The following is a 23392-nucleotide window of genomic DNA, read 5'->3' on the forward strand; positions in this document are numbered from 1 at the left end:
GTTAAGCGTCCCACCTTAGCTTAGGCCATGATCTCACTGTTCATGGGTTCAAGGCTTGCATCAGGTTCCGCACTGACAATGCAGAGCCTGCTTGGGATTCTCTCTCTCTCTCTCTCTCTCTGCCCCTCACACTCTCTATCTCAAAATAAATTTCAATAAAAATTGAAAAAAAAAAAAAGTTCAGCTTTCAGAATAAGGGAGGTTAGAGTCCTGCTTGGGTCTGCTCTGAAATGGCTATGGCATCTCCTGCCTCCTGTCACGTCTGCCTTCAGTCCTCTCTCCAACTTGCAGTCAGAGTAATTATTCTCAAAATCTAAATGTGATTGTGTCAGTCTCCTGCTTATAAGCCTTCGGTAGCTCCCTATTGCCCTCAGAATAGTCTCATGCAAAGTCCTTCATGATCTGGCCCCAGTTGACCTCGCAAGCCTACCTCTGGCCCTTCACTGACCCACAACCCTGACTCTAACAGTTCCAAACCACAGCTGTTCCCAGAACTTGCCCTTCTGTCTCTTTCCTCTAGAATGCAGTTTCTAACACACACACACACACACACACACACACACGTGTGCATGCATATACGTATGCACACACACACGTGTGTGCCCTTCTGCCTGCCAGCTTCTCCATCCTCTGAGCTTCCAGAGCCCTGTCATAGCACTTCCCACACCATACTGCAGCTGCTTGACGCCCCCCACCCCATTCCAAGCCAGGGGGCCGCTCAAGGCAGGGATTGTGCTTTGTCTGTCCACACACAACATGTACTGTCTTTCTGGTAGACACTCCTTAAATATTTGTACAATCAGTGGAAGCGTAGGGGAACAAGTGCATTCAGAGAAGAGAGACAAGGATGGTGAGGGCTGTGGAGATGAGGTTGAATGCCTGCAGAAGAGAGCATCTGGGGGCATAATAACTCACCTTCCTGTGAAGTGCTGCCGTGGGCGAGTGGGATCTGATTTACTCCAGCCTTTACAGAAAGCAGAATTAGCCTCTGGTAGGAGGGAGATAGATACAGTGCAATCTAAGAAGCAGCTTTGGCGAGCACCATGGCATGCTATGTTGGATGCCTTGACAGAGAAGGAATGGATTCCTGGTGACCTAGAGAGTTCCCTGGTCCCAGCACCGTCTCAGGAGTATGGTTGGAAGCATTCTGATGCTGGGTGAGGCATTCACCCCAATAACACAGAAGGTCCTTCACACCATGGATTTGAACATCTGCAGGTCTCAATAGCTCTGAAGATCTGTGATATTTTCATCTAGGCCACAACACCATGCAAGTTAGAAAGCAGAGCAGATTTCCTAGTATCTGTTTCTAATTTTTCTTCCTTAGCAGCTTCAGAGTATTTTACCTATTCCAAATCCACCCACAATGCCTGCTCCACTCAACTGTTCCCTTGGGAAAATAAATAAGGACCTGGAGAAGTCATATAACCGGTCCCAGTTTTGTAGGTAATGAGGCAGGATCTTAAGGAAACAGAACTCTTGGGTCCCAGCAGTTAAAGCAGATGGCTTTCCCTGGAAGCTCCATGATATCATGAGCCAAGTTGTCTCACGGAGTTTCATGTTTCTTACCATTTTTCAAAATTAAAAAAAATTTTTTTAATGTTTGTTTATTTTTGAGAGAGAGAGAGTACATGCACCAGAGTGCAAGCAGGGGAGGGGCAGAGCAAGAGGGAGACAGAATCTGAAGCAGGTTCCAGGCTCTGAGCTGTCAGCACAGAGCCCAATGCAGGGCTTGAACTCACAAACTGAGAGATCATGACCTGAGCCGAAGTCAGACACTTAACTGACTGAGCCACCCAGTCGCTCCAGTAGCTGTTTATACTTAGAGAGTAAAACAACACCTCCCAGAGACTGAAATGCTGAAACACCCCCTTATAGGTTGTAGGATTCTTTTGGTTTTAAATTTTTTCTGGTTTTGTTTTTAATGTTTGTTTGTTTGTTGTTTGTTTGTTTTTTCCCTAATGGCCATGCCAGTTCCTTCTTGGAGCAATTCAAGCCCTTTGCTTATTGTTGTGTCCTTGAGGAGAATCACAGGGAAGATGTATCCTGTCTTAGCTGTTTCCCATCACAGTGTAATTCTCTCTCCCTGAGTTCTTTTTTATGTTTTTTTATTTGTTTATGTTTATATACCTCTCTACCTGAGTTCTTATCCACCCCATCTCTCTCTCTCTCTCTCTCTCTCTCTCTCTCTCTCTCTCACACACACACACACTTACACACTCACACACACTCACACACACTCACACTTAACACTTCTAGGCCATAATCACCTGTGTCAGCCTTGGCTCTCGGAAGTGAAGAGGGAGCCTTGGGTATGCAATACCATAAACATATTTTCCCCCAAGAGATGCTTATGCAGCAATCCAGACATTCTCATGCTCTGCCTTTTAATTAGTTTAGGGAGTTGTAACCTCACAGTGTGGGTGAGCTTGCCAGCTGTGCTTTTCGGGAAGTTATATGGTCTGCGCTCCTCTGTCTCCTCCCTTCGTGTTAGGAAATTATAGAGCCGGCTCTCTTTGCTTGTCTTGGAAGTGTGCACACTGACCTTACCCCACAGAGCCCAGAACACTCAAAGGCCTTTCTGAGACAGGGCTCAAAGCCCTTGGGACCTGTGGTAACTCTCAGATCTCACGTCTTGCAGCCTGCTGGCCATGAACAGGGCAAGAGAGGATGGCCTTTGAGCTAAAAGGGATGGCTTTTATCTGTGGCTGTTCAATCCCCTTGGGTGACCTACTGTAGCCCATGGGGAACCAGAGGAGAGATTTTATGGCTTGAGGGGAACCTGCATCTCTTCCATGAAGGGCCCCATTCTGGAGGCTGCCAGACACCTTAACTCCATGAGAAGAGAAGCCCCAAAGAGCCCTTCTAGCCTTCCTTCCTCTGAGGCTGCCTTATCTGTACATCCCCCCAGGGGGGCCCCGCAGGATGGGGCCTGGCTGAAATCAAATCTCTCATAGCTGCTAACTTTTTAATTTAAACTCTTCTCCTCTACATAGTCCCCTCTTACTTTGTTTATGCATTCTCTCTTTGGGTGACCAGATCGCACTTTTGCTTCTAGTTCTAACTTCTCCACTTTCCCAAAGTTCAGCACATCCCCCTCTAGAATAGGGGGGCGATGATGTTTTTACTGGCATTCTCCCACAGATACTTGTCCAGCTTGGCTCTAAGTGGCCAGTGCCTCTCCGACTTCCCCACGTGGGCTGTATACTTTTTACACCACACTTCTCAGCTGAAAACCCCCAGGATGCAATTTTCTGTCTTCGCTTATCTCATCCTTTGGCATGGATTCCACTTACTGGTTCCCTCCTATCTGCATACCTGCTTTTTTGGCAGCTGTCCACATCCCTCCTGTCTCACTCAGCCTGTTGGGTAGGACTTTGCCAGCCTCTCTCCTTGGCACTTGGTTTCTCCCTGAGGGTTTCTCTCTGCAGATAAGGTTATTCATCACTGCCCTGGCCATTGACTCTGATAGTATGGCCCCGCAGGAACCCACTTATTCTCCACCTTGACCCACCCATCATGAAAGGTGCCAGCCCCACAATATCCCTGCCCCTAGACTAAGGCAGAGCTCAAAAGGGCTCAGAGCTCTTTCACAGATGGTGTTTTCCACACCTAGAAATACGTACTTTTGTAACTCTGATTTTAGAAGATCTGCCTGATAAAAATGTTGAATTGGATATTATATTTATTTCCAAAATAGCAGAGTAAATCAAGTTGAGTGCTTAGTTTCTTGTAGCTCTTTCTTAGTTCTTGATGGATCTTGATAATCTTATACCAGATTCAAAATCATTCAGCTGCTTCAAAAACAATGACACACTGCCTAAATAGAAGAGGAGGCCTGTTTCACTCTGACACCAATTTGCCTCTTAAGATTGAGGTACCTTCCCCTCCCCTACCCCTGTGGCTATATAAATTCTGTCCTAAGGTCTTTGTCTTTTTGTCCCTACAACATAGCCTTTGTTGTACTATGAATTTTTATCTCAGCCATCTTTGTCTAAGTGTCTTTGTTTCAATGTCTCAAAGCTTAAAGCAGATTCCATTACTTGGGAGCTTAGTGAATTGGCCCCAGTTAATCAGATAAGCACTAGAAAAATTCCCTGGAAACCTTCAACAGATAGACATGAAAGATCCAGCACAATTGGTTTATCATGACCTGATTCCAGCTGACACCATCAAAATGGGGGAGACCTTGTGGTTACCTAAATAACCGGAAGAGGGCTCCAAGGAGAGGAGCTGGGAGGGAAGTGTGAGAAGGCAGATGTGATCAGCCTCTGGCTGGGTGTGCACTGAAGTCAGGGCTTCCTCTGAACAGAGGTCATTGGACCAGGCAATAGGAGAGGCAACATTCCTCCATTCAGAAAGAGAAATGTCTGTGCAGATAAACCTTTAGAGAGTTACGGCCGCCCACTTCCTGGGCACAATCACCTTGGGGCGTGGCTGGAAAGGCAGCTGGCAGCCCAGTCATTATCGGGACAATCTCTGAGACTGCTCAGGGCAGTTACACCCTACATATACACTCGTATACACACTCTTAGTGCCACCTAATACATTTGTCCCAATTTTTCACTTCTCTGAAGTGCTTTTCAGTCACTGCCCCACGGGGTTCTGCACTGGTCCAGAGGGCAAATTGCATCAGTGCAGTTTGATGGCTCAGCTGTGAATCCAGAACCTCCTCTGTGTAAACTTTCTCTGTGTTTAACCTGCTGTCCCACAGATGTCTGTGACCTTGAGCTGCATTTAAAGATGCTGCCTCACGCCTGGGTGGCTCAGTCGGTTAAGCGTCCAACTTCGGCTCAGGTCATGATTTCGTAGTTTGTGGGTTGGAGCCCCACATTGGGCTTTGTGTTGACAGCTCAGATCCTGGAGCCTGATTCAGATTCTGTGTCTCCCTCTGTCTCTGCCCCTCCCCTGCTCGTGCTCTGTCTCTGTCTCTCTCTCTCTCTCAAAAATAAATAAACATTAAAAAAATTTTTTTTAAAGATGCTGCCTCAAGTACCACAAAATTCAGAATGACCAAGAACAGCAGATTTCTGTAGTCTCGTGGAAGCGTTAAGTTTCATTCATGAACCTGTAAAAACTGGCATTCGTGTATGGCATCCACAATTTACATAGTCATACCATATTAAATATTTAATTAATAAGAAGATGTTACTCCTAAGCCACACACCCAGCAGGAGTGGGTCATTGCACTTTGCATCAGGGACACTGAAGGGAAAGCCAGTACTTGCCTTGGGGAAACTACCTGGTCTCTAATTAGGAGCAGGGAGAAGACAGCGGTGTCCCCTTCTGCTAGGACTACCCCCTGGGGTGTTTGTTCTAGCTCATGCCTGACTTTAGGGAGATTCTCCAGCTTCTGAGAAGGAACACCCAGGGGCTGCCTGGCCTGTGGGTGAGTCCCTGCTCAGACAGGAGATGCAAACACACAGGTGTGCCGCAGCTGGAAGGACACTGCTCCCAAGGACTGTGGGGTGGAGTCACAGAGGTTGGGGCTGGAGAGGAAAGACTAGGTCTGTGGATAAAGAGGATAGATGAGGCCTGAGAGGTCCTGAGCGTGAGGTGCCTGGGGGATGTCTGAGCAGAGATCCAGTGACATCTATATTCAGAAATTATCACATCATGAAACATGAAGACGTGAGCCCCTGGAAGTGTGGGTGGATTGAGAAGAGGAGAGGCTAAGGGATGAGCCTCAGGCAGCTATCCACTGATGAGAGGCCAGGACTGCTGTGGGCAGGGTGCAGTAGGGCAGCAGGGATGCTCTGCAGCTTGGGCCTATGTCTTAGGGGCAAAGATGTGACTGCTGTGGGTAGCGTGTTCTGGGTGGAGGGCAGGGGCTGTGGGAGAGATGCAGGGGGACACATGCCTGTTCGAAGGATGGTCAGCAGACTTCATGGCCTAGTCGATGTTCTCAGCCCTGCTCTCAGACTGCCCGTGGTGGGTAGTGAGCAGGAAGAAACGAATGTCTGTCGACTTTTAGTGGAGCTTTCCAGATCCACACATGAACCATGGGTCAGTGATAGGGCAGATGGGTGGTCTGTGGTCCAAGGGACTGTCCTGGGTGGGCGGAGTCATTGTGGGTGATAGAGACGGGTGGAGTGTGTGGGTGCCTGAACCCAGAGCTACTCCTGCCAGCTGGTTGTGCCCACCTCTCCCCAACTCCACATTCAGTGATGCTGTGGTCACATCCTGAAATTGTCCATGTGGGAGGACTGACACCATGGAGACTGGCAAATGTTACCAATCAGGGCTTTATTTTGCAGAGATCCAGTTGTTAAACCTTTAGCTGCACACCACTGGGGTGTAGGGGAGTAAAGGGTACATATCAGCAAGTGGAAAAGTGGAAAGGGATGAGCCTAAGATGAGAAGCCTTGAGTGCTAAGGAGTGTGGACTTTATCCTGAGAGCTGTGGAGAGCCATTGAGAAGCAGTATAATTATGGTCCATTGCTTGAGAGTGTGGTGGGTTTTTTTTTAATTATTATTATTTATTTTCAGAGAGAGAGAGAGAGAGAGAGAGAGAGAGAGAGAGAGATCAAGTGGGGGAGGGGCAGAGAGAGGGAGAGAGAATCCCAAGCAGGCTCCATGTTGTCAGCTCAGAGTCTACGATGGGGCTTGATCCCACAAACAGTAAGATCATGACCTGAGCTGAAATCAAGAGTCCAAACACTTAAATGACTGAGCCATCCAGGCACCCCCAGAGAGGGTGGTATTTTGAATCCTCTTTGCATGGGTTCAAATGCTGGCTCTGCCACTTACTGGCTTTGTGATCCTGGGCAGGTTACTTAACTTCTCTGGGCCTTGGTTTCCTCATCTGTGAAATGGGAAAAACAGTGCCTGCTTCATAGGGTTACTGTGAGCTTTGAATGAGTTTTTCATGCAGAGCACTTAGCACAGAGCATGGCATGCAGCAAACGTTCAGTAAGTGTTAGCTATTATAGAAACATTCAGACCGGTAGATGACCCGGTCATATTTGTCTTTTGGAACAAATAGTTCAGCATGCAGAACAGATTGGAAGGGGCGAGATAAAAAAGGCAGGAAGAGCAGGAAAAGAGCAATCATTAGACCAGGGGTGGTAGGGACGTGAAAACGTGGAGGGAAGAGAATAGGTTTGGGGACACCCAGGCGGGATGGAGAGGGCTGGGAACACGATGCAGGAGGGAAAGAGAGAGGAAGGGAAGTTGTCACCAGCAGGGGTGACCGGGAAAGCCTTGGAGAAAGGGGTGGACCTCAGGCTGGGTCGTGAAGGGGTATTTCGGCAGAGGAGAGGGAGGAGGACCTGATGGGTAGAAGCAGGTATAAGAAGAGAACAAGGGTTTTTCAGAGAGTGTCCGTGTTCGTGGGTTTTCAATAAACATTTGTCATTTGATTTTTTAAATGTTTAATTGATGCAGATGGAATGAAAACAAGGAAAAGCAGTAGGCTTCAAAAAACAAAAACTACCCGTAAGGTTCCTGTGGCTCTCTGTTCCTCTAGCACCTACAGAAGCCACTTGGTGACAGGCCCAGGTGCCATCCCTGACCTGCCCAGCAGGCAGCCCTACAGCCAAGAGCCGCTGGCCCCTCCTGGGTGCCCAGATGGGGATGGGCCTAGGAAATTAGCCAAACACTGGAGGGTTAAACCTCTCTTTCTTGAGGGGGAGAAGTAGAGAGAGCTCTTTCCTGTCTACAGTGCACCCAGCTTTTGGAGTCTTCCTGTTGTCACAATGGCTCTTTGTTGGTGGCAAAGGCTCTTTCAGCCAGTAGGGCAATATTCCACCCTTGCCATACTTCGAACGCTGTTGCCAGGGGCTGGCTAACTGTGTCACAGGCTTCGTGTTGCATCAGACTGTCCTCTGTGGGATTAGTTTAGGGGATAATGAGCTGGTGTTTTATCCAATTCTGCCTGGTAGTATAGGGAGAGAGATAATGGGGTGTGCTCTTGGGGCATACAAGCCCGGAACCTGCCTCATCAACCACTCTCCTACTTTGCCTGGAGAAGGGTTGGCGGTGGCAAAGTGTGGGACTTTTCTCCCATTCTGTACTCACACAGCCGCTCCTCAGCCACCACCCACTGTCCCTCCTCCCAAATGAGATGGAAAAATAAAGATGTGGCAATGGTGCCAAGTGGGTGAACAGATAGAGGGGAGACAGACTGGATCAGATTAAGTGACTTGGTGAAGTCAGGTTATTTGAAGGAAGAAGATAAATACATACAAGAAAGATAAAAAAGAGGGGCACCTAAGTGGGCTCAGTCAGTTAAGCATCTGACTCTTGATTCTGTCATGATCTCAAGGGTTCACGGGATTGAGCCCCTGCTTGAGATTATCTCTCTTTATGCCCCTCCCCTTGCTCATGCATACATGCTCTCTCTCTCAAAATAAATAAATAAACTTTTTTTTTTTTAATGAAGAAAGATAAAAAGATAGGCAGATGTTGCTTCTAGCTTTGGTCAGTATTTCTCAAAACATTTCTCAGATATTCTCCTCCCAGGTCCCCATGAGACTGCCATACTTTATTATTTTTTTAATTTTAATGTTTATTTATTTTTGAGAGAGAGAGAGAGGGAGAGAATGTGATGGAGGGGCAGAGAGAGAGGGAGACACAGAATCCAAAGCAGGCTCCAGGCTCTGAGCTGTCAGCACAGAGCCCGATGTGGGGTCTGAACTCAAGAACCATGAGATCATGACCAGAGTCAAAGTCAGATGCTTAACCGACTGAGCTACTCAGGTGCCCCGAGACTGCCCTACTTTAAAAATGTCATATACTGGGGGGTGGAGGGCCTAGGTGGCTCCGTCAATTAAGTGTCTGACTTTGGCTCAGATCATGATCTCACAGTTCATGGGTTTGAGCCCCACATCGGCATCTGTGCTGACAGCTCAGAGCCTGGAGCCTGCTTTGAATTTTGTGTCTCCCTCTCTCCCTGCCCCTCCCCTGCTCACACATACTCTCTCTCTCTCTCCCAAAAATAAATAAACATTAAAAAAAAAATTTGGGGGGGGGGCGCCTGGGTGGCTCAGTTGGTTAAGCGTCCGACTTCGGCTCAGGTTGTGATCTCACACTCCGTGAGTTCGAGCCCCGCGTCGGGCCCTGTGCTGACAGCCCAGAACCTGGAGCCTGCTTCTGATTCTGTGTCTCCCTCTCTCTCTGACCCTCCCCCCGTTCATGCTCTGTCTCTCTGTCTCAAAAATAAATAAACGTTAAAAAAAAATTTTTTTTTTAATGTTTTTTTAATAAAAGTGACATACACCGGGAAGCTCAAAGCAGAGTTGGGTTATAATAACATTTGGGAATCTAGTAATGTAGCCTAGATTTAGACCATGCCAGAACTAGCTCCCAATTAGCGGCTTTTCCCAGAGGAATTATTGGGCTGTGTTGGACTCTCCACCTCAGCCTAAGGCAGGTCGCTTGAGCTCCCTCCCCAAGATGGCAGCTGGTTCATCTTCTATAGGTCAGGTCTGCCGAGCAGCAAACACCTAATGCTTGTTCTTTTCCAGCTGCTGGCAGGGCTGCCTGAAAACTCTCCTTCCCTCCTCCCCTTGCTGGCCTCATCACCTGACCGGTCAGGCCAAGAGTTTGACCTGAAACAGCGGGAACTAGGAACCACAGTGGGAACTAGAAGCCACAGCTTTCTCTGGTCCCTGGCAGGAAGGTGTTGCCCAGATTTCTCTTCAGAACAGAGGCACTCATTCTCCTTACTGCCAGGAGTGTTGTCCATTGATGGGGGGTGTAGCTGGGTCCCTCCCTAGAAATTGCCCTTAGCCAAAGGGCCCTGCCTTGCCCAAGGTTATACCCCCAGCCCAGGGTAACTGCATTCAAGTGACTGCATGATGCAGAAGCTCCAAGCTCTGGGTCTTTTGCCTCCATTCAGGACCTCTCTGAAGGACCAACCCAGCTTCAGAGCTCCCTATGGGATCAGCTGAGGCCTCTGTACACTGGACACTGACCACTGTATGCCTGAGCCGTCTTCCCTCACTCCGTTGCAGGTGTTCACACCAAGAACACTACTCAGCAAGCCAGTTGCATGTAGATCTCTCTCTCAAAGTCTGTTGCCAGGGAACCCAACCCATGACACCTAGAGATATTGGACAGGAGGCTGGTCAGCTGACGTCTAGGCATGAGCAGTCTGCAGGCTGCTTTTACAACCCCAGTGAGGCTGGTGGGGGAGAAGAAATAGGGGGATGCCCTACCACCAGGAGGGGAGGTTGATGAAAGAATGACCCAGGGGAGAAGGAGTTAATTCTAAAGGACACCTGCCTGGCCCTCTGCAGCCCAGGGAGGATTGTCTCCTCCCTCTCGAAGAGGTAGAGAAGCACTGAAGAGTCATGGTGCTCTCTAGAGAGGGCTGACCATTTATCTAACAGGTGACTAAACACCTAATGAAGAAACCATCTCATTCTGTGTCTGGACAAACTTACCTTACAAAGTCATTACTTCCCTCCTTTTGAAGTTGGCCAGGAAATTAGATAGGTGGGGTGTAAATGCGAAAGTGGGGATAAGAGAAACTAGAGGCGGCTGTATGGTCCACTCTGGGAAAAGAGAGGAACTGAAGGGAGGTTGTCAGCCAGGCCTAGCCCCATTCTTTGGCCTGGCCTTGTCCCTCAGCTTCTTTTGTGAGCTTCTTTTGAAGACCACTAGATTTCCTCAGTCTGAACACAATCCCCCTGACTATGACAGGAAGCAGAAGTGAGGGTTTTCTTCTTTGCACGTCAATAAGGAACCCAAAAGCACTGTTTCCCCAGAACCCAGGGGCCAGAAACACACACCTGCCCATCAGGTCCAGAGCAGACCCCGGCCATTATGACTTTCTTACCTGGAGGCTGAGCTGGACCACAACTAGTCACTGTGTACTCCTCACTTCCTCCCACCCTTCCCTGACCCCAGAGAGGCCTGTACAGCTCAGCATCTCTCCCTTTCCCATCCCAGGCAACCCTAGGAGCCTAGAGTGCAAATTTTATAAGTCCAGACATCCCCACGTTTGAGGCTAACTTTTACATAGTCCCTGACATAGCAGCCATAGGAATGCAGGGGAATCATTTTAAAAGCCATGGGACTCTCTGAGTGCTGTTAGTGCCAAAAACCATTGCAGTTCTTCCCAGAGGCTGTAGCTGGGCATTCCCTGGGGTGTGCTTTATGCAGGAGGGACAATGGGTACAGACATACTTTTGTCCAAATGATATATTACCTCTTAGGAACCAACCAAGGCCCCTTCAGTCTCCGTTAATGTTTTTGTTTAAAAATAAAAGGTACATTAAAAAATAGATTTTATAACAATTTCAGTTGAAATTGAAAAATAAGCATAAGATACTAATTTACTTCATCAGCATTTATACCAAAACCAAGAGATCTCAGACAGTAAGAAAAGTGAAATGCAAAGTTTGAAATAACCCGTATAACATAAAGCAGATACTGGGCTCTGCAGGTTGGCCAGAGGCTGGTTTCTAGCATGTAGTGAGGAAGGCTCCATACTAGTTAGGGGGGTACCTGGGTGGCTCAGTTGGTTAAGCATCCAATTTCAGTTCAGGTCATGATCTCGTGGTTCATGGGATTCAAGCCCCGCATTGGGCTCCATGCCGACAGCTCAGAGCCTGGAGCCTGCTTCGGATTCTGTTTCTCTCCTAAATAAACATTAAAAAAAAATTTTATACTAGTTAGAAGGTTGATTATTAGACCAGGGGTTGGTGTTGCAGGGACAGAGTAGAGGAGAGAAGGTTAAGAGTGAGCACTCCAAGAATAGCCCTTGGATGACCTGGGCCAGACATTGTTTTCAGGAAGAGGAGAAACTCATGCTACTAAGGGCACTAACACACAGGGTAGGGAAAAAACTCAATCCTGGAACACTGCATGCAGTTAAAAAGCAGCTTAATTTTGTCCTCTAATATTAAACATAGCTGTAAAATTCTGATCATCGATTCTTGCATGTTGTCTGTGTTATTATTGGTTGTTTACCATCCACTCAAATTGTCAGAGGCTCTAGATGGGAGAGCCATGCAGCCCACATGACAGGGGGCATATTCTCCCATTGCTTATTTGTCAAGAGCAGTGAACTTCAACTGCAGGCTGGCTCCTGCCTGTGGGGATTCCCACTCTTTGGTCTGAGCCCTGCAGTCAACATGACTCCAGATAACCCTGATGTGGAATATGAAACAAAAAATTAAAATGATACAAAAGCCCCTATCATCAGATGTCAACTTGGATAATTTTAAATGATTATGTATTTCCTTCTTTATGAGAGTGCATGTGTGCACTTGGACATGCAGACACACACACTCTTTCGCTCTGTATCTCTTTATGTATTTATACATTTCTTACTCTTCATCCACATAATGGTGATAAAAAGTCTAGCTCAACTTCACCTCTGAGATGTGGGTCCAATGATATCATACAAGTCCTGGGGAAAGATGAAGTGCATCCCCACTGATAACCATAATTCCATCATTTGTTTTCCGATTACTCTGCATCTTGTCCTCCACATTCAGAGAACAAAGGAGGGCAGAGCTTTAGAGTTAGGCTCTCAATGATCCCTGTGTTGACAAGACCAAAGCTGAAGGCATACAGTAGGACGCGGGCGTGTTTTTCCCGGAAGGCTGACTGAGCAGTTCTCCAAATGTTTGCAAGAACAGGGCAAAATTCCATGCAGCCTTCAAACCTTGAGCCAAGACTCAGCATTAACAAAGCCAAAAGTTTCATTTCTTTGACTGTGGGAGTGCTGCAATCAGCCTTTAAGTGACCATTCGGTTTGAAGTTCAATAAGCACTTTGATTGAGAAACACTTAAACTGAGGGGTGAAAGGTCCTTGGCTTTAAATGGCACATGATGAGCAGTGCCCATGTCACAGTATGGGCACCACATTCTTCCAGGCTGAAGGTGACTGGGTAGATCATCTTAGTCACAGAGCCAAAGCCTGATCTAGGGCAGGTGTGTGTGTCTGTGTATGTGTGTGTGTGTGTGCGTGCGTGCGTGTGTGTGTGTGTGTGTCTGTCTGCCTGTGTGTGTGTGTGTGTGTGTGTGTGTTGGAAGGAAGGGGTAAAGCTATGGGAGCATTTTTTATTCCTTCTCTGCAAAATCTCCTGTGATTTAAGTCACAGTGAAGTACCCTTAAGTCCACATGCAAAAGAGTCAAAATGCCAGCCCAGTAGGCAACCATGTCAGCTGGTACGTATTCTGGTCTTCCAATAGCAGGAAGTAAGACTTGTAGGCTCTCAGGCTCTCAGACCTGTGGTTTGAACTGCTTATTAAAGCTCTAAGTGGAAGTACTCCTCCCTGCCAGGTCTGGAACAGTCATAAGTGTATGAGTGTACTGGGGGAAGGTGTGTGTGTGTACCTAAAGCAGAGGAAATTCTGCAAGAGGGCTTACAACATAGAGCCAAGAAGACAGGTCAAGCAGAGAAAGCTTGATGTATCACTACTACAGAGAAACAGGCTTCCCTGAGCTGGTGAAACATCATCTAACAATATGAAACCAGCCGCCGTTCCCTTTAGATGTTGTACTGAAGATATAGCTGCACCTTTGTTCCTCTCCCTCACGAGGCTGAGTCTAACACAGTCTGGGTAAACACATGAAGCACAGTTTGGAAACAGAAGACCTGGATTTGAATCTCAGCTGTCACTGACCTGCTATGGACTTGGAGCAAGACCTCTCCAAAGTCATTTCTTCACATGTAGATGGGGGGTAAGACCTACTTCAGAGCATCCTCAAGTTGAACCTGCCAGAGCCAATGAATGTGAAAATGTTTTGTGAGTTTAAAGCACTATAAAAGTAAATAGCATTATTATTACTGAAGAGATGAAGTTAGCACCTTTGCCACATGGTTGGTCATGGGTCACCTGTGAGGTACCAGCTAGGAGAGGTGATGGTCATCATAATAAACACATTGTCACAGCTGTAACTGGTACACTATTCTTTTCCTAAACAAACAACAAATGAACAAAATCTTGCCAGAGTCAAAAGATAACAATCTCTTTTGGTTTGTCAGCTTCTGGAAAGGCAGTTTACTGCTGGCAGTCTCTTCTCTATGAGAAAGTGTAGAGGAGGCTCTTTTGTTAGTTATGTGGATTATGTCTGTGTATGTAGCAGGCCCACACCCTGCCCTCATTGGACTCAGGACAGTTCTCAGCCTTTCTCCTTGAGGCACAAGATAGATGACACTCACAAGTATGACATTTACCATGTTGCCCCACTGTAAAATGCCTTTTTCTGTCAGGACAAGTGAAAGCAACAATACCGCATGTATAACCACGAGTCCACTCTTACTTCAGATCTTTGGTACTTCCTATTATCAACAGAAAATTACTTGTGACACATCTCACAACCGATTGACACCCATTGGTATACCTGGAAGTCAATTGAGAACCAATGTCTTCATCATCTGTGAGCAAGGGCAGGAATTTGTCTTATGCATCTTAGTAATTTCAATGCCCAACACTTAGTAGAAGCTCAGTGCTGACTTGAAACCTCCCAGCCCCCCCACACATGAGTTCTGGGGCCATTCCAAGCTCCAAGATACTTGGAGCTGCTTAGTCGTAGCCCTTTTAGGAGCATTGCCATCACGTGACAGAGGATGAGGTGTGGACTCTACAGGGGATTTCACTGCTAGGATGGATGAGCCAGCTCCCTTCACACTCTGCGGGAGTGACCGTTTTCAGTGGAAGAGTTAGTGCCTACTTTCTTTCAAGTCCGCCTTTGAAGAGAGTAGCCCCTTGCCAGACAGAGGTGCCTGAAGTTTGCACTTGCTGAGGGCTGGTCAAATTGAGTGTGCAGGTGGTACTGTTCAGAGGATAAACCTGAAAAGCCAAAGTAGATCTTTAAATACATGGCAAAGAGGTTCATTCTGAGTGCTGTTCCTAAAGACATTCAAAGACACGTTTTTACCTGGGGCCTTTGGGTGGATCTGCAGATTCAAGGAATCTGGGGTATCAGGGCCAAAGCTGGAGTGGATTTTCCCTTCCAGATGGGGAAGGCCTGCCAGGGCAGCAGCCTGGACCACACACCCTTGTGTAGGAGAAATCTGGAGGCTGGCAGCCCAGAAGAGCTGACACTGGTATGGAGAACTTCTAGATAATTTGTCACAAGTGTGCTAATGGCTCTGGGGGCCAAGAGCAAATGGGTCACACAGCATGTTTTTGAGATTAGAATGTGTGAATGAGTTGCTCTGTGAATTGTTATTTTCTCCAGGCGGCTCAGAAAAAACTAGATCTGATGGGCTTGGCCTATGAGGCAAAGCAGGGCCCTGAGATATTGCCACATGGCTGATTCAGCATTCAGGATGGGCATAATGGCTGCCAGAAGAATGCTAGAAACCTCCCTGGTGATACCAAACCAGTCTGAAAGTTGACCAAGTCAGAAAAACCAAGTTTTATTCCATCTCTTGAGAGAAGGGGATTGTAAGTGGCAGATGGGAAAAGAGAGGAACTAGAGGAACCAAATAGACTGGAACCAAACAGACTGGACATGAGGGAAAGGCCCTTATAGTGGAAGACCAAAGGTTTGCCTTGAGGGCCTGTCACTCACCACATGGGAGGAGTGGGTCCCTGCCCGGGGCAAGCATGTGTGCCATGCTTGCCAATGTTTCTGGCACATAGCAAGTGCTGTGCTTGGTGTTGTTTCTGTGGTTGCTGTGATCCTCATTACTCAGTGTGACTATTTGCTTTTCCACTGCTGTGTAACAAATAGCACAAATTCAGTTGCAAAACAAAACAACCATTTTATTATGTTCATGGATTCTCTGGGTCAGGAATTCAGAAGGGACACAATAAGAATGGCTCGTCCCTATTCCATGATGTCTGGGACATCAACTAGGAAAGTTCAAAATCTGGGGTGTCTCCATGGTTGAAGGCTTGAGTCATCTAAAGGATCACTCCCTCACATGACTGGTGCCTGGCCTGGGAGGGACTTGAAGGTGAGGACTGCTGACATGTGGTTTCCCTCCAGCATGGCGGTCTCAGGGTAGCTGGGCTTGTAATATGGTGCCAAGCTTCTCCTGGGGTGAGTGTCCCAGGAGAATCAGGTGAAAGCTGAGTTGCCTTTTCTAGCCTGGCCTCAGAAGCTGGCTACATTCTCTTGGTTATAAGCAAGCCTTTAAGGTTGGCTGCCTATATTCAGAAGGAGGGGATTTCTAGATGGGAGGAGTGTTAAAGAATGTATAGACATGACTTAAAACCACCAAAATGTCTGTGGAAATGAATAAAGCATGCCTTATGCTTACAGTTTAAAAAACCCATTCACTTAATCTTCCCGGTACCTTTGAGAAGTAGACTGGCAAGTAATATGACCCCATTTTGCAGATGTGAGAACAGGCTCAGAGAGGCCAGTCACTTATTCCCATGAGCTGCAGAATGAAGAGTGTATATGAGATGCTCTGTCTGATCCCCTTCAGCACTACAGTATGGTGGTTTTCTGTTCCTTGCAGAGGGAGGCAGTCCTGAAAAGTTGGCTTTAGTGAAGGAAGCGGTTTGACCAGACCCTTATGTGCTATTTCAACGATTTCTGTGACTTCCTGGGGCAAATTGAATTGCTTCCACTTAGTCCACACCTGGATTCTGAAGGCAGCTTATTTTAGATTCCTTGTTTCAGTGCCAAGTATCAAAGGAGAGTTGAAAGAACAGTCTTTGCTCAGTTGGAGTACAAATTCTTTCAATTGAGACCAATTCTTGTGCCTCCGCTTAAGATAAGGAAACCCCATTTATTATATATTTCAACCAAAGCAGGAAAAGCAAAAAATCAAGATCACCTTTAAGCAAATGATTCACTGAGCAAGTGAATACCAAGAACTAAGATTTTAATGAGTATAAAATTACCCCGTTTGTGCAGGTGCAATTTACTTTACTTGATACTTATGAGCCTCATTTGGTAAGTGAAAATGAAACATTTTTGCGTTGTCTGTTTAGTTGATTCAAGAGTTTTATAAGAATGAGGAATTTCCTAGTAAAAGACTCCCGTGAAAATATACTTCCCAATTTTAATTTTACAAATTTGGGTTTCTAGCAATTGGATTTTCTTTAAGAGTGGGCAACCTATATTACATTGTTTCCTAGTCATTGTTAAAGAATCTGATTTTAGAAATTTTTACCTTTCTATTGTTGAAATCCACTTTGAAGATTTTGTTAACCTACTTTTTTTCCTGTTACTTTATTCAATATGATTTAAAAAGAAAGTGTAGGTAAAGGTGATAAAAAAAGGAGAACCATGAAAGAACATTGACCAAACATAAATCCAAGTCTGTTCTCCGGTTGCTTTGGAAGCCATAGCGAAAGATGCGTACAAAACGACCACCATCATCGCCGCAATTTTTCTGTTGAAGGACACAGTAACATATCTTTGAGATGTACACCATGACCTGTAGCTAATGCAGGTTATCTTGTAATTCTCAACTAAATGATTAATTTAAACTTTTTAAGACGGAAGTTAAGCTGGCATAGTGTGGTAGTAAGGCTTCTAGTCAAATGTTACTCAGCACCTTTGTTGTGTCTAGCGTTGTGCTGGGCAGCACACAGAACAAAAGCAGACAATGCCAATCACACTATTCTTACTCCTGTACATCCCAATTTAGCAGGAGGGCTGAGGCACACGCAAGCCATAGGGAATAAGCCATCTTCCTATACAACATTATATCAAGTAGGAATGTAGGTCCAGGTATATGATGCTATTGAAGAATAAATAGGACTATATATCAAGTGCTATTAAATATGTAGCACAGACATTAAGGACAAAAGGAGAATTAGTGAAGGAAGAAATAACAGAATGCTGTACACTTATGAAACTTTTAAAACATTTTCATATTCATTATTTTATTTCCTTTTTTTCCCCATTAATTTGTTTTGGAAAACAACCTTGAATGTAGCCTGAGCCAGGATCATAACTCCTGTTTTACGAATCAGGAAATTGAGGCCCCAGAAGGATAAGTGACTTTTATCTCAGACATCTCATGGACATGAATCCAGAGACTGTGACTCCAGATCAGATACTCTTTCCCTGCATAACACAACCCCCTAAAGTGGCCGCCTTTTTAAGGGAAGATTTTCCCAAGAGGGGACTTGAATGGTCCTTGAAAGAGGGGCGAGAGATGAGCAGTCTGAGAAGAGCGGCCATTGGAGGAACCTGAGAAACTATACCAGAGCCAAAGCACAGACAAATGGGAGGCAGTAGACCAACCAGCCTGGCTGTTGTGGATGGATATCATGGGGGAATAAAGTAGAGGAAGCTTGAACAGGTAGAGGTGGGCTGATTACAAGAGGTCTGGATCTCTGGGCCAAAAATGGTACAAAGCACTGATGCCCAGAAGTGATATGAAATATTTTTAACAATATTCAGTTGGATTCATTCATTCTGGGACTTCATGGATATAAAGAAATGGCCTTGAATATGGAAAAACAGTTTGCATAAAGATGATCATCAAAGCTTTATCAGCACCAGACATGCCAATAGTGGTTATGCTAGGTTACACTCTAGGCTGCTTTAGGTTCTTGCCCTATTTCCAAAATTTTACATTTAGGGGTAGGGATGGGCTTCTAAGTACATGAACATTTATGAATGGGCATCCTATGGGATCATTATATCTAGTGTCCAAAGAGATATGTTCCTGACATAATTTATTACCAATGATCAACATTTCCTTGGGGTTGAGAGGGCCATGTCTTTAACTTCTCCACATCCTATAGAACTGTCCTGATGAAAGACATAGCTCGCCCCCCACCCCACACACCAGTGTAGAGCACAGCACACTTAAAAGCTAATATCCAGTGGGTTATCTAACCATTAAAATAAGTTCATGTTTGTTTTTCTTTGGAAAGCCAACTTGCTATTTACTGTGAGTCAAAAGGCTGTCATCAGGAAATTAAAATCATTAATGGCTGAAAGGTCACCAGAGGTGAAAACCAAACAGACTGGAAAAGGCCAGGCAAGTGGAAGAAAGCACAGGAGAATGCAGCAAGCACACTGTTGGGAGCAAAACATGGTGCTTACTCTCCTTTCTGGCTCAGTCAGCACTTTGGACAACACTGATTGGGGAAGGCCTAGGCATTTTTTAAATGTTTATTTTTCTTTTTGTCTTTTTTACAAATTTTAATTCCAGTGTAGCTAACATACAGTGTTTATTAGCTTTAGGTGTACAATATAGTGATTTAACAATTCTATACATCACTCAGAGCTCATTAAGGTAAATGTACTCTTAGTCCCCATCACCTATTTCACCCATCCCCACCCCCACCCCACCCCCATCTCCCCTCTGGTAACCATCTGTTTGTTCTCTATAGTTAAGAGTCTGCTTTTTTGGTTTCTTTCTCTCTCTTTTTCCCCTTTGCTCATTTGTTTTGTTTCTTAAATTCCACATATGAGTGAAATCACATGGTATTTTTCTTTGACTGACTTATTTCACTTAGCATTGTACCTTCTAGATCCATCCATGTTGTTGCAAATGGCAAGATTTCATTCTTTTTATGGGTGAACAATATTCCATTGTATATATATCACATCTTCTGTATTCACTTAGCTATTGATGACACTTGGGCTGCTTTCATAATTTGGCTATTGTAAATAATACTGCTGTAAACATAGGGGTGCACATACCCCTTCCAATTAGTGTTTTCATATTCTTTGGGTAAATACCCAGCAGTGGCATTACTGGATATTATGATACTTCTATTTGTAATTTTTTGAGGAACATCCATACTGTTTTCCAGAGTGGCCACACCAGTTTGCATTCTCACCAACAGTGCACAAGGATTCCTTTTTCTCCACATCCTTGCCAACACTTCTTGTTTCTTGTGTTTTTGATTATAGCCATTCTGACAGGTGTGAAGTAATATCTCATTGTGGTTTTGATTTGCATTTCTCTGATGATTAGTGACATTGAGCATCTTTTCATATGTCTGTTAGCCATCTGTGTGTCTTCTTTGGAGAGATGTTCGTGTCTTCTGCCCATTAAACATTTTTTTAAATGTTTATTTATTTTTGAAGGAGGGAGAGAGAGCGTGAGCAGGGGAGGGGCAGAGAGAGAGGGAGACAGAATCTGAAGCAGGCTGGGGGCTCTGAGCTATCAGCACAGAGCCCAATGCAGGGCTTGAAACCACAAGCTGTGAGATCAGGACCTGAGCCAAAGTCATATATTTAACTGACTGAGCCACCTAGGTGCCCCTTCTGCCCACTTTTTAATTGGATTATTTGTTTGGGGAGAATGTTGAGTTATATAAATTCCTTATATATTTAGGACACTAACCCTTTTTTTAGATATGTCATTTGCAATATCTTCTCCCATTCCATAGGTTGTCTTTTAGTTTTCTTGGTCATTTGCTGTGCAGAAGCTTTTTATTTTGATGTAGTCCCAATAGTTAGTTTATTTTTGCTTTTGTTTCCCTTGCCTCAGGAGACATATCTAGAAGGACGTTGCTGTGACCAATGACAGAAAAATTACTGCCTGTGCTGTCTTCCAGGATTTTTATGGTTTTAGATCTCATATTTAGGTCCTTAATCCATTTTGAGTTTATTTTTGTGTGTGGTATAAGAAAGTGGTTCAGTTTCATTCTTTTGCATGTAGCTCTCCAGTTTTCCCAACACCATTTTTGAAAAGACTATCTTTTTCCCATTGCATATTCTTGAACGCTAGGCATTTTAAAAATAATGAATGTAGTGTGTTGAATAATGACCCCTAAAGATCTCTGGAACCTGTTATGTTACTTTATAGGATAAGGGGTCTTTGTAGATGTGGTTAAGTTAAGGATCATGAGATGGGGACATTATCCTGGGTTATCTTGGTGGGCTCTAAATGCAATCACAAGTGTCTCTGTTAGAGGCAGAGGGAGATTTGTCACAGACAGAAGGGGAGAAAGCAGTGTGACCACAGAGACGCAGTGATTGGAGCGATGTAGCGACAAGCCAAGCAATGCTAGCGGTTCCCAGAAGCCGGAAAAGGCAAGGAGCAGATTCTTCCTTGGAGTCTCCAGAAAGAACACGGCCCTGCCAATACCTTAATTTCAGACTAGTGAAACTGATTTCAGACTTCCAGCCTCCAAACTGTGAGAAAATACATTTGTGTTGCTTTAAGCCACCAAGTCGGTGACAATTTGTTACAGCAGCGGCAGGAAAACTAATGCAATGAAAAACTGTAACACTGGAAAGACAGGTTTCCCTGGAGAAAGGTGCAGGATGGAAAGAAGGCATGAAGTGATGAAGAAGAATTGGATGTTGGGGGTTAAGGGAGGGTTAGCTGGACTTGGCACTGACTCACGGTGATAAGAGGCAGTGGTGTGCTGGAGCTGGCTCCTATTATTGCCTCACATGAGTCACTGCGCACACCTTTTCCCAGCTCCACGTTTAGCGCCATCACCTTGGTAGCTTGAAGTCAGCGGTGGTGGGACTGTCTACACCATGGAAAATGGCAAACACTACAAAACAGGGCTTTTCTCCTGGAGAGCCAGCCATTTAATATTTGCCATTGATTGAAGGGAAAAGGAGAAATGGAAGGTGGGTTAGGTTTAGAAAGTAGGGCTGAGAAGACCAGCATTGTTGTTTGCATGAATACTTATGTGCCATTAATAGAAATGGGAACATAGGGAAGGTGATCTAATTTTAGAGATAGGAATTCAGCATGGGATTTGGATTTTCTCCTTGCATTTACTGCATTTATATTTATCTTATATTCCACCCTATGTCATATACTGGGCCAGGCACGGGAGTACAGTAATGCTTTAAGACACAGACCCAGCCTCATGGAGTTTGCGGTTGAGTGGGGAAGACAGTTCCAGTAGGATTGGGTAACAGCTAATAAAGATACGAGCATACCCCAAAGATAGTGTGCAGGAAAAGTAGAGGCGAGATGGGGACTTCTCAGAGGCGACGACCTTTGCACAGTCTGAAGGAAGAGTAAAAGTTGCCAAGCATGGAATCATGGGGGAAGAAGGAATTATAAATAGCAAGACTTGCAGTGACCCAATGAGTGGAGAAATGAACAGTGGGGTGTGGAAGGGAGGTTGAAAGTGGTGGTGATCAGACCAGATACTTTGGGATACAGAAGAGCTAAAAGTTAAAGTCACAGGGTCATTGAGAGTGGCCACCTCCAATCCAGCCTGGACCAGCATTAATAGTCAAGGCATCTGGTCCAAGGAATGGAGTCAGGCACAGTGCCAAGGGCTCTAGGAGGGAGCAGTTCCCAGGGATGGGTGGATGACAGAGATGAAGATCAGGCCAGGTGAGGAAAGGATGCAGGAGTTAGGATGCCATCCCCTGTGAGAGGAGAAGAAAGACAGAGATAGAAGCTGGCTGTTTGGGGATGGGGAGATGAACAGGAGTGGAATTCAGGAGATGGTGCAGAAGCCTGGGCAAGCAGGCTAGCCTCAGACAGTGGGAGTTCAGCTGGTCCCGTGTTCCATGAGGATGGTCTACTGCCCCACCCTGGCACTGGCTCAGTAGCTAACATTGAGTGGTCATTCAATAAATATGTGCTGAGGGAATAAGCGAGTGAGTTAGGAAGAGAGGAAGAATAGGAGGCTTCCTAGGGTTCCTTTTGCTCCACGGACACTGGACAGAAGACTCTGGGGAGCTGGCAATTCCATTCTCTTAAGGTGAGGGCCTTCCAGTGAACCAGCAGGCTTGGTTCTTGGTCAGGTGCACAGGCATTTGGCGGATCATCAATGCTGGTAGGTGGGTGAGACTGGAGTAGGTAGGAGCTTCCAGGATCACAGTAAGCAAAGGCCTCAAGGTGTAAATCAGTGTGGCAGGTGCAGGAAACATGAGGGGCTGGGCGTTGCTGGAGCATGGGGTATGTGGGGCAGCAGTGGGAGATGGACCCTGAATGTCATGTGAAGGGGTTTGGATTTTATCCTGGAAGCCATGTGGAGCTACTGGAAGATTTTAAACATGGGAATGACAGTCGGGTTTATATTTGGGAAAGACCACTCTGGCAGTGGTGCAAATTTGCTTGGAAGGGATGAGGCAAGAGGCAGGGAAACTCATTTGGAGATTGTTTTCATAGTGCAGGTGAAAGCTAATGAGATCCTACACTCATATAATGGTTCTGGACATAGCAGGAGACACAATAAAGAGGTATTTAGGAGGCTCAGTCAAGACATGGGGTGAAGATGACAGGCCTGCACATGTGGCAATGTAACCCTTACTCAAGACAAGGATCTTTGTGGAAAGCAAAGGGTGACCCCCCCCCACACTGACCATCATAACACTGGGCGAGGGGACCACAGCTTGTACTACTGGCCACTGGCCACTATCTCTAACACCTGGAGATAGCAGCATCTATCCTCACCAGAATGGGGCCCACCAGTGCATGCCTTTTGGAGCCTGGCTCCCGTCTCGAAGGTGGATTTCAGGCGCACCTATTTGCCAGAGCCCAGGGCACATGCCTGTACGCCAGCTTTAAGGGAAGCTGAGAAACTGAGTACCTATGCTATCTTTGGTTCCACCTTAACTATTAAGGT

This window comes from Panthera uncia (genome assembly GCF_023721935.1).
Source record: "Panthera uncia isolate 11264 chromosome C1 unlocalized genomic scaffold, Puncia_PCG_1.0 HiC_scaffold_4, whole genome shotgun sequence".
Classification (NCBI taxonomy): Eukaryota; Metazoa; Chordata; class Mammalia; order Carnivora; family Felidae; genus Panthera; species Panthera uncia.